Source organism: Myotis brandtii, unplaced genomic scaffold (assembly GCF_000412655.1).
Source record: "Myotis brandtii unplaced genomic scaffold, ASM41265v1 scaffold61, whole genome shotgun sequence".
Classification (NCBI taxonomy): Eukaryota; Metazoa; Chordata; class Mammalia; order Chiroptera; family Vespertilionidae; genus Myotis; species Myotis brandtii.
This window is the reverse complement of record NW_005370318.1, coordinates 3,517,990-3,530,119: the sequence shown is the minus strand read 5'-3', so window position 1 is coordinate 3,530,119 and position 12,130 is coordinate 3,517,990. Positions and strand designations below refer to the sequence as shown.

The 12,130-nt window shown below is 47.1% G+C and overlaps 1 protein-coding gene across 1 annotated transcript in view; it reads left to right on the top strand.

The window, feature by feature from the left end:
• The first annotated feature begins 934 nt into the window (after window positions 1-934).
• MYLK2 (myosin light chain kinase 2) overlaps window positions 935-12,130 on the top strand; it is a 25,428-nt gene continuing 14,232 nt past the window's right edge. The window contains exon 1 of the mRNA XM_014550700.1: window positions 935-1,412. The gene's annotated coding sequence lies outside the window, so the exon portion shown is untranslated. The remainder of the gene's footprint in view (window positions 1,413-12,130) is intronic.

Genomic DNA, 12,130 nt, shown 5'->3' with positions numbered 1-12,130 from the left:
TAGCACCTATGCATTGTTGGAATTCCCACAATTTCTGGGACAAACTCTGTTTTCCATATTGTTTTGATTTGGTCATGGTTTCCCATTGCTAATAGTCCTGCGCTAAGTTTCACACACTTAGGAGATTATTGTTCACTCTTTAGTTGATCGATTTGCTCTTGTGTGATTGCTTTGTTGCCATCTTGACTGCTATTTTAGTTCTTACTGGTTATTTTCCACAGAGTTTGTCCCTGGAACATGGAGTTTGAGTGGTAGGCAGGCTGCAGTCTCAGTTGCTCCATCATTTAATGGAGATGAGATCTGTACACGAGGAATTGTAATGCAAGATAAGATGTGATTGAGCCATGTGAGACAGACGAAACAAATGCTGAGGGAGATTCTTGTTGGAGGTGAGGTTGCAGGGTGTTTTTGTTTTTTTTATTTTTTTTATTGATTTGAGAGAGAGAGAGAGAAAGAGAGAAACATTGATTTGTTGTTCCACTCTTTCCTTGGTTGATTCTTATATGTGCCCTGACCAGGGATCGAACCCTGACTTGGCGAATTGGAATGATGCTCTAACCAACGGAGTTACCTGGCCAGGGTGAGGTTGCAGTTCTTTTTAAAAAAAAACATATTTTTATTGATTTTAGAGAGGAAGGGAGAGGGAGAGAGATTGAAACATCAATAATAAGAGAGAACCATTGATTGGCTGCCTCATGCATGCCCCCTCCTGGGGATCAAGCCCAGGAGGGGAATGTGTCCCGACTAGGAATTGAACCATGATTTCCTGGTTCCTGGGTCAACGGCGCAATCATTGAGCCAGGCCAGGCGGGCTCTTTTTTCTTTTTAAAGTAAAAATCACAAAAGAAATACTGCCTTTGTAAATAAAACAATAATGATTATATCAAGACATGAACATCTCCTCCCCCTATTCCCATTCCCCGGGGGTAACTCACAGAAAGCTTTTTATGTTCACACAGATTTATAGGGCATTTTTCTTTTTATAACAATATGACATAGCATTTTACATTTTTATTTGTTCTTTGAAAGGTTATGCTTTCACGTGGTTGAAAATTCAAAAGCTACCACGGTAAAGTGTCCCACTTTCTCCTCCAGCTGCTCCCTCCCCAGATAAGCGCTGCCAGGTGTGTTCCCTTGCGGAGATGGCTTCTGCATGTACGGATTCCTGTCTCTAACCTTTTATTTTTAGACAAAGTGTCATACTCTACACTCTGACCTCACTCTTTTCATATGTTCTACATTGAATGGTGTGGTTCAGCTGCTACTTTGGGCAAGTGCTGGCTTGCTCCCTGACTGAAGTAAGAAGCCTCTAATGAGAATCTAGTGACATGGAAACAGATCTGGAGTGGGGTCTAGTTCCTCTACATGATGTCCTTGGCTAGTGACCTGAGGTCCCAAGGACTGGAGGGCAGGTCAGTAACATCTGGTCTTTTTTAGCTCCTGGCTTAGCTGAGCCTTGGGTGCTTATTGGCTTGCATATTTGGTCAAACCTGTGTATCCCTTTAGATAAATCTTGACTTTGCTTTCCTCTCAGTTCCCTTCCGAATCTTGTCTGCTGGAGAAGGCTCCTCATTGCTGACAGTAGCAGTTAAAAAAGCCATCGGCCACGAGGCTGGCTCCTATTTCTGCACAGGCAGGCTGAGTTTCAGCTTGGTGGTGTGGGTCCAGGTAGGAATTGGTCAACATTCGGAATCCTGAGCTGCCATCTGCCCTGCAGCCTGCTGGGATGCTCAGTTTAGACAACATATAAAGTTTCCTGGATACGGGACAAGCCCAGGCCTATGGAAAGAGCAGGGAGGTTAAAGTGTGTGGTGCTTTGAGCAGTGACGAAGGCGTAACCAGGGAGCTGACATGTTTGCTCTGTCGCCAAGAATTCCAGGACAATTTGTTATCCAGCTGAAGCCAGTGTAGTTGCTGCAAAAAAGAAGCCTGGGGACAAAACCCTCCTTTTTCCTTGTTGCATTCGCTTTCTTGCATACCCACCCTTCAGTGCTGTAGTGAAGTTTACCGACTTGGAAATGTCTGATGATGTTTGCTGTTCTCATGCAAGATAATAAGAGGCTGGGCTCAGGCCAAAGCATGGCTTTTATGTGCGGAAGGTGTCAGCTTCCTGAAAGGGCTTGACAAATGCAGGCATTTCACTCCCAGAAATCATAGTTGGAGGGGCAGGGGTAAAAAGCTGAGGCAAATACTAGGTTTTATTTAGGAACTATTTCACCAGACTAAGTCTAACTTGAAGGTATCAATTGCCCTCTCCCTTTTATTAAAAAGGAAATAAAAACTGGGCCTGTCTGATGTGCTGAGACCCATGTAGTTATGGGATTGGTATCCCAGAACCTCCCAGGCAGGTATGTGAATGTGCTAAGAACTGTAGCCAAGTGCCGCTGCCCAGCTTGTTTTGGCACCGGTGGTATTTTCTCAGGTCAAGGGTGGGAGACATAGTTTGCAGTTGGTCAAGATACTAAATAGTGAGTGGTCGTAAATTGTAATATGAAAAGCAGTCTGGACAGCACTGACAGACTTTCACTGGTCGGCACTCATGTACACAATCTCTCAGAAAACCCACGACGTCGCTAGAAAGTGACTTTAAATTTGCTGTATGCAAAAATCTCACAGCATTGTTATGTACACTTTTCATTGTTAGTTATATACAGTTTGGAATATACCTGGTAATAAGAGGAAAGAAAAAAAAAATCCATGGTCCCATCACCCACCTTGAACACTGGTATTACTTTGTATAATTTCTTTTTCTCTTGTGTAAAAACTTTTGTCTGTTTTTCTACATTATAGGGTTTTTCTGTATATATATTTTGTATTCTACTTTTTTAATTCAGCATAGTAATGACTCAGATATTTTTCCTATATCAACACATACTTTGTAAATACCAATGTTAACCACAGCACACTGCTCCCTTGTTTTGTCTTTGCTTTTCTTTGTTGAAAATGCTTGTTTTGCAAAGGATTTTTCTAGACTCGATTTATAGGACAGATTTGTCTTGATTTGCTCCCTTCTAATGTATCATGTCTGTCTCAACTTGAAGTGACTGTTTCAAACCACTTAGTCAATCTTTGTTATTAAAATATTAAAAGGAAAAATAAGCCCCTCCCAAAAGCGTAGTTAGTGACGTTATTCTGGCAAAATGGGAAGCTCCTTTTAGCGGGCTTGATCTGTGTTACTGGCACTCATGCCCAGTGAAAAAGTTTATTGGCATTTAGCAAAGCCTTTCTGGAGAGGACTCTAGCTAGTTATGTTATTTTAAAGTCTTGGAACGCTACATCTTCAGACAGTGGATTGTTGTCTCTAAGCCTTCAGGTCAGATTTGAAAGAACACTCTATTGGAGCGGTGGTGACTTTGAGGAAGAATAGGAGCAAGGATATCATCTCACTGCTGTCCCTGACATGCTAAGTGACGTTTAACAGGTCACTTCCCTTTTCTGGACCAGTTTCCACATCTGTCAAATGAGATTGAACTAGAAAGATTAACAGGGCTCTTTTCAGCTTGAATATCTTCAAATTTTTTTTCTAGGCAGTTTGTTTTCATTACACCAGCCCTACTTTTGTGTTTATATTTTTCTATAACCAGTTGTTCAATCACTGTGAGAGGGCACCTCTAGCAAACTCTCCTGCCCCTGGATTTTCATTTGAACTTCAGTGAAGTATGTTGGAGACCAGTTTGTTATCTTGTTGAGGACTTCCCAAGGGTTGTTCTGGAAACGGAAATCTATCCCAGATCACTCCAGGGGACTAATCCCTGAATACTGTCCTCTGACATACACACATTTTCTGATGTTTCTGTTGACCTTGGAACTGGTTAAAGACTGCACAGAATGAATGGTCAGTGAATTCTTACAGAATTCTGCATGAAGTCCCTCCCATGCTTGGTATTTCAAGGTGTGAAGTTGTCTAGAAGTGGTTCTATTGTAGATGGTTTAAGGACATCCCAGTCAAACTGATGCCTTGCCTTGCTGCTCTTCTGTCTCCACCACAGTTCAGTTTTAACTGTGCCCATGATCAGAGGGACTTAGGTTGTTTTGGGACAAATGTCACAGGGTTCAAGAGGAACACAGAATTACTTAGTGGGATGAGCCCTAGATTGGGAATTGGGAGTGGTTTCTGGCTTTGTGACCTTGAGCATGTCGTTGGAATTCTCTAGGCCTCAATTTCCTCGTCTGAGAAGTTATAGGGATGTGTCTAGAAAGAACCTTTCCTCCAGCTGTGAATGAGGCTCTTCCAGCGTTAACATGACTCAAATGTGCTCTGGGCAGCAGTGATGACTGTCACCCTGGGCACATATTTATCCCTGTCGGCCAGTGTGACTCAGTCGTATATTCAGTACTAATTGTTAGTGGGTATGTGTCACTAGGGGTTGCCAGAAGCCCCTGCTGTTTACTCAAACTAGCAACCTAACAGGACAGGGCCAGCAGCTGCTAGTTAACAGCCAGCGAAAGGGGCTGGGAGATTTCTCAGGGAGGAGGCTACTGGGAGTTTGTGCAAGCAAGAAAGGCAAGGGATTTGAACTGAGCTTGTGGAAATCTCATTCTCAATGGCTGGAGGTTGGTGTCTACACTGTAAGCTAGCTGATCTTATTTGCTCATTAGCCTTTTTCTCTCGTAATTTGTTACTGCAGAATAGAAATTGAATACAGGAAGCTACACAGAGCAAGTAGTTAGAAGTTGGGAGGAGCTGCTACTACCCACCCCTGTTCACTAAACAGTTTGTGTTTTTGTGCATCTCCCTTTCCAGCTGTACTAACAGTGGGATCTGAGGGTTTGTGTTTTCCTCACACAAGTGCCCAAACCCTCCTACCTACCCAGAGGCCTCATGAAAATGGGTAGGGATTGCCAGGCTGGAAGCTCAGCAAGTTGGTCTGGGACAGTGGTCCTCAGAGTGTGGTCTGGGGACCAGCAGATCAACATAACCGGGACTAGAAGGGCAAATTCTCCAGCCCCGCTCCAGACCCCTCAGTCAGACACTGTGGCAGCAATGTGTGTTTTAACAAGCCATCAGGGGACTGACGCATGCCCGAGTTTGAGGACCACTGTGCCGGGAGAGGGACCTGCAGGTCTCCCAGCTCAAAGGTCTCTATGGGCAGGGAGCCAGCAGCCATTCTCTCCTGTGACCCTCGGTGTCCAGACCAAACGAGCCAATCTGGAGGGCAGGAACACCCCTCCTGCCCAGAGCTCCCTGGGAGTCGGCTTTGTGCAGTCTGTCATGTTAACAGGAGAGCTGCTGAGTTTGAACAGGTATTTATCTCCTTAACCAACATTTTATGATCAGAATGAAGATGGAGTGAAAAATGCTTTTTCATATGTCCTCCCAATAAGCTATATGACAAATAAACCGAGGCTCAGAGTTTAAGTTACTTTCTGAAAGTTCATCGTGCTAGTGAGTGGCAGAGTCAGAAGTCGGATCCAGGTCTCTCTGTCCCCAAGTGTCCTTTCCACCACATGCATTGCCTCCCTCAAGTAGAGCCACCTGTAGGGAATGGTCATTCTTTCTCACCAGGGGTTGCCAGGAGGTAACAACCTAACAGAACCAGGCCAGCAGCTGCTCCTTAACAGCCAGCAAAGGGAGCAGGGAGACAGACGGCCACATGGGAGCTGGCATTCTGGCTCTTTTTATTTACTTTATCTTTTTTAAAAATATTTTTATTGGTTTCAGAGAGGAAGGGAGAGTGAGAGAGAGATAGAAACATCAATGATGAGAGAGAATCATTGATTGGCTGCCTCCTGCATGCCCCTACTGGGGATGGAGCCCGAAACCCAGGCATGTGCCCTTGACTGGAATCGAACCCGGGACCCTTCAGTCCTCAGGCTGGTGCTCTATCCACTGAGCAAAACCAGCTAGGGCAGTGGTTCTCAACCTTCTGGCCCTTTAAATACAGGTCCTCATGTTGTGACCCAACCATAAAATTATTTTCGTTGCTACTTCATAACTGTAATGTTGCTGCTGTTATGAATCATAATGTAAATATCTGATATGCAGGATGGTCTTAGGCGACCCCTGTGAAAGGGTCGTTTGACCGCCAAAGGGGTCGCGACCCACAGGTTGAGAACCGCTGAGCTAGGGCCTCCTGGCTCTTTTTAGAATTGAGTGACTCTTGATCAAAGACCCCTGGGTGAAGAAGAGGTTGTTTTTGCCACCCTCCAGGACTGGCGACTCTGGCCTTTGGAGCAATTGTCTTGTGAAGGTTGCAAATTGGTCTGGGGCCTGCACTGAACTCTTGACCTCGTTTTGGGAACCTCCAGCTAAGCTTCCCAGGGGCTGGGAGGCAGGTCCTCTCCTCACTTTCACACAGCGGGCATCTCAGACCATTCCTGTCGGGGATGTGGTAGCTGCCAATCAACTAAGTCACAAGCCTCAGGGGGCCTAGGTGATAGCCAAGGTGGTCAAAGTGCCAAGTGTCTACAGGCAGGAGGCGTTTCGCCCAGCCCACTCCTCATCCTCAGCCTTCATTTGGACGCCCCCACCATCCCACACTGGGCCCTTTCTCCCAGCAGTCACTCAGAGCTTGCCACAAACCCCCTGGTTCTTAGGACAACTTAGTTTAGCAAACGGACCTGAAGTTTTATAAACAGCACCGTGGTGGGCGGGGAAGCCGGCCTGTGCAGGGCAGAACATGCATTCCCTGCTTTTTGAGCCATTTCCTGGGATCGTGTGACTGGAGGGACTTCAGGTGCAGATAAAGTTGAATTACACTCAACTCCCAGGTCTCTATTCCGCTCGTGGATCCTGCTTCTGCTCTTAGATGTTTGCGCCCCACCCCCACCAGGCCTGCCTTCCCGAGGTGGTGCTTCCAAGTCTGCTCCTGGGACATTTCCTGTTCTTGGAACAGCTGCGCCAGCCTGGGGTACCCTCCTGCTACTTGATCCTATAGGGAGGTGTCCAGTGGCCACGGGCAGTTTTCAGATGACCTTGTTTTTCTGACGTCATTAGATGGCTATTTTTGGCTTTGCTGTTTATGCTGCGGAGAGTTGAGCTGAGATAGGGGAGAGGGAGAAAGGATGAAGGAGGGGCTGATCTTGCTGCCCGTGGTCCCAGGGCCCTACCAAAGTAGGAGCATTTATTTGTCAGCATTTTCAGGGCACCTATTGAATGTCAGGCCCCGGGACTTCCAAATGGGTGACATAGTCATCTCCTCTCGCTCACAGATGTATTTTTCAGCGTCAAGCTTGAGAAGCAAATCCCAGAGGGCTGGGGGGGAGATGTGCTCTGGAATCCCCGCGGGCTGCACCGTGGGGCGTGCTCAGGCGTGCCCGCATAGCTGGCCCTCAGCGTGGGGCTTCTCACACTGGGTGTGCGTGAAACCAACCGAAATGCTGGGGCCCGGGCACTGAGAAAGCCTGCACTAGCCATGCCTGTGGCTGAGAGCATCCCTGACCACAGTCTTAATGATTCCTCCTCTGAAATCCCACAGTGTTTTTATTTTGTGTGTCGCTCCTACCATTTTCTGCCTTGAATTGTAGAAATCTGAGTCCATATTGATACGTTTTGAATTATTTATTAATCTGCTCAATTTCAAATGGTCACTTCAAAAAAATTTTGCGAAATTCAGACAAAGAGTGAGAATTGTCCATACTCCACACCTGTTCATATGTATATTTCTATTCCTCCAGGCATTTCCTCTATAAATATTTTTAACAAAAAGGATCCCAAACTCATGAATGATTTTACAAGCTGTTTTCACCTAAAAGGCACTGTGTGGTGATTCTTCTTTTCCCCAAACCCCATCTCTCTGTCCCCAAAGTACCCGGTTTAGTCCTTGCCAGAGAGGAGAGCACTCAGTAAGTTATCCTTGCAATAAAACCCTACAGTTCTGGGAGGGAACAGCATGTCACTTGTCCAGTTGGCTATACAGAGTGCGTACAGACCTCCCCGTATACTGCTCTAAGGACAGCAGTCTGACCCAGGGCTTTCCCAGAGGCCTGAGAGCTATGCCACAGCCCTGGGCTTGGGGCCCAAGGTGGGAGAGGGCAGGAGAAAACATCCCTCAGCGGCTCCTGTTCCAGGACCAGAGGAAAGCTATGAGGGGACTTGGCTGCTCCCTTTAGAGTCAGAAGGTCATTGCTCAACTCCCTAGATTTTCCATCACAGCCGAGCAGGGAGAGGGTGAGGCTGGGAAATGTCTCCTCTGAGCAGGTCCTTTTAAAAGCATCTTGGCTGGATTAATTTCATCCCAAGAGCCAGGGAAGCAGTGCCCAGCTGGAGTTAACCCCTCCACTCCCAAGGAAATCTCCCAGAAATGGGTGAGCCTGGGAGCCCAGGCTTCTGGAGTGCAGAGCCATCCAGGGCAAGAGGCCTAAGGAGCCGTGAACTCTGGCTGGAGAGAACTTCCCTCTGGCCTTGTTAAATCCAACAGGCATAATTGCATCCTGCTGACCTTAATTCCCCTGGCAGGTTTAATTGGTTCTGGCATGGCCCCACTTCCTGCCCTGCCCTGTAGAAGCAAAGAGGGTGGCTGTACAGCTGGTGCCGGGTGGGAGAGCCCCTTCTCAGGGTGGGCAGGGGCTCTGGCAGCCCCCAGCTGGTGGAGGGGGTTTCCCCGTGCCCCACCCCCGTGCCTCCAAGGGAGAGCTGAGAAGAAGCTCAGGGACTCCCAGGAGCAGCTGGTCACGCTGAGCTCAGCCTGGGCGGCCAGAAGCTGCAATCCTGTGGATCCGGAACCAGTCCAGTTTCATCCCAGCTGGAAGGGAACACGAAGGAGCCTGCAGGGATAGCTGAGCCCTCTACCTGGGATGTCCACATCATTATGGAGACCCCACAAAATAAACTGATGAACGAAGTAGATCCAGAGACACAGAAGCATGGAACAGACAGTGGAACCTCAGAGGGAAGGCGGGGGAGGGAATGTAATGAATAAGATAAACTGATGAACAAAATAGAACTGGAGTCATAGAAGCATGGATTAAACTTTTGAATCTCAGAGGGAAGGTGGGAGTGGGTGAGGGGGCTAGGAAGTCATCAACCAAAGAACTTGTATGCATATATGCATAACCAATGGACATAGACAATAGGCCTGGGTTGGGGGGCGGGGACATATGTTCCCCCCCCCCATCCCCCATTGACCTTCTCTAGGCCATACAGTGCCTAGCACTTTGATACCTGTGCTGGCTAAATGGTCCCAGCCACCCTGGGAGAGAGACCACAGGCAGAGTGGTAATGAACTGAGCCTTGGATTAGGTGGTTCAGACCCAACTCTGAGTTTGCTCTGTGACTCAGTTTTCCTGTCACATCTTTGAAATGGGGTTGAAATAGCTGACATTTATAATGTACTTACTATGTACCCAGGCCGTGTTCCTATATCCCTCCTGCCTGAGAGGAGGATGAGGAGACAAGCAAAGGCATTTGCCCACGCCTGTTATTAGTCTCAGCTTGGCTGACAGAACTCCTAACCACGGAGACTGTACGAGCTGAATTGAGGACTCTCATGAAGTTGCTTATCCAGGGTCTGGCCTGTTTACATAAGAGTTCAGTAAGTGCTAGTTATTATTTGGGAATCATAACCGTGACAAACGTAGCAAGTGAAGCCCCTTACGTTGTCTAAGCCTGGATTTTGGTTTCATCAGGAGGCAGCTCTGGATTTGAATCTGGGAAATTTGAAGCTACTCCGTAGAGACAAGCCTCTTACCCTTTCGAAGCATCAGTTTCTGCGCCATTGAAATGGTCTAACATTTGGCCCCTGGAGTCCCTTGTGAGGATCCAATGAGCTGGAGTGAAGCCTTTGGCAGAGTCAGGCCTGGCCCTTACTGGGCCCTCAATAAGTGAGCGGTATTGACAACCACACTAATAACAAGAGGATGTCAGCAAGCGCCATCATGGTAGAGAAGTTCCACAACCCAGTCCAGACCCTTGCTAGTCTCACCAAACACTGAGCATCATACAGCCCCTGCCCTCTAGGGCTCCCAGACCGTGTTAACAGTGGGATCAACCTGGAGTGGAAGGAGGCCAGAGGAGGGAGGTCCAGCATTTCAAGCTAAACCAGAATCTGCTACGGGGACAAGCAAGTGGAGGGCCAGGGGCTCCCAATAGCAGGTGCGGACAGGAAGCATTTCAACCTCCAGAATGCTGAGGCCCCAGCGGGGACATTTTGTGGAGGAAAGAGAACTTCGGGCCGAAACCGGTTTGGCTCAGTGGATGGAGCGTCGGCCTGCGGACTGAAGGGTCCCAGGTTCGATTCCGGTCGAGGGCATGTGCCTGGGTTGCGGGCACATCCCCGGTGGGAGATGTGCTTATAAAGGACTTTAATCCAGAATACATAAAGAAATCTTAACTCAGTAATAAAATAACAAATGGCATAAAAAAAAAAAAAAAAAAAAAAAAAAGAGAACTTCGGGTTGTGAAGAAGGACATTTCTGGCTAGACTCCCTTACTTGTGGAGTGAGTTTGTGCAAGTTACTCAATTTACAAAATATATTTTTAAATTGATTTTTAGAGAGGGAGCAGGAGAGAAAGAGAAACATCTACATGAGAGAGGTGAGAGCATAACGCCAGTCAGCTGCCTCCGGCACACACCCTACTGGAGATCGAGCCTGCAACCCAGGCATGTGCCCTGACCAGGAATCAGACCAGCAACCCTTTGGAGCACTGATGCCGCCCGACCACCTGAACCACACTGGCCATGGCAAGTCACTCAATCTTTGGATCTCCCTGTCTTCATCTAGAAAATAAGAAGAAAGCTCCCCACAGAGTTATCAGATGATGTTTTAAGCCCTGGCCAGCATGGCCCAGTGGTTAGAGTGTTGGCCTGCACACTAGAGGGTCGCAGGTTCAATTCCCCATCAAGAGCACATGACTGGGTTGCAGGTTTGATCCCGCCTCTGGTTGGGGTGCATTCAGGAGGCAACCAATTGATGTGTCTTCCTCACATCGATGTTTCTCCTCTCTCTCTAAAAATCATTGGGAAAATATCCTCACTCCTCAGGTGAGGGAAAAATAAAAAAACCCGATTGGTGTGGCTCAGTGGTTGAGCATTGACCCATGAACCAGGAGGTCATGGTGTGATTCCCTGTCAGGGCACATGCCTAGACTGTGGGCTCAATCCCCAGCAGGGGGTGTGAAGGAGACAGCTGATCAATGATTCTCTCTAATCTTTGATGTTTCTATCTCTCTCTCTCCCTCTCCCTTCCTCTCTCTGGAATCAATAAAAACATATATTTGTTTAAAAAGATGATGTTTTAAGACAATATGGAGAAAGCTAATAATAATAAGCACTCAAAAAAAAGGGAGCTCCCTTCCCTTCAGAGAGCCTGGGTTCAAGTCCCAGCTCAGTCTCTTACAAACTGAATGGCTTTGAGTAAATTACTTAACTTCTCTGTGCCTCAGTTTACCCATCTGAAGTTGTACCTACCTCATTGGATTGTTCTAAAGATCACGTGAGTGAATCAACACAAGAGCACCAAGAACAAGGCCTGACACATATGGCAAGTACTAGATAGGATCAGTATTATTTTTGTTTCTAGAAGAGGCAGGCTGTCAACTGGACATTGAGGAGAGAAATGGAGGAGGGGAGGGCCAGGAAGAGCAAAAGTTGTCAAGAGTGAGGAAGGAGCTCCAACTCTGTTTTTTTTTTTCTAGCCAGTACCAACCTCCTCAGCATTTTCTCACCTAAAAAAATATTCACTCAGTCCGGCCGGCGTGGCTCAGTGGTTAAGTGTTGATCTATGAACCAGGAGGTCATGGTTCAATTCCCGGTCAGGGCACATGCCCGGGGTTGTGGGCTCAATTCCCAGAGTGGGGCATGCAGGAGGCAGCCAATCAATGATTCTCTCTCATCATCTTTGTTTCTATCTCTCTCTCCCTTCATCTCTGAAATCAATAAAAATATATTTAAAAATATTCACTCACTTTGAATAGTAAACTGTTCACGTAGTTCATGGTTCAAATAAAAAAGTTAAAGGGGCCCTAACCGGTTTGGCTCAGTGGATAGAGCACCGGCCTGCAGACTCAAGGGTTCCAGGTTCGATTCCGGTCAAGGGCATGTACCTTCATTGCGGGCACATACCCAGTAGGGAGTGTGCAGGAGGCAGCTGATTGATGTTTCTCTCTCATCGATGTTTCTGACTCTCTATCCCTCTCCCTTCCTCTCTGTAAAAAAATCAATAAAATATATTAAAAAGAAAAGAATATATA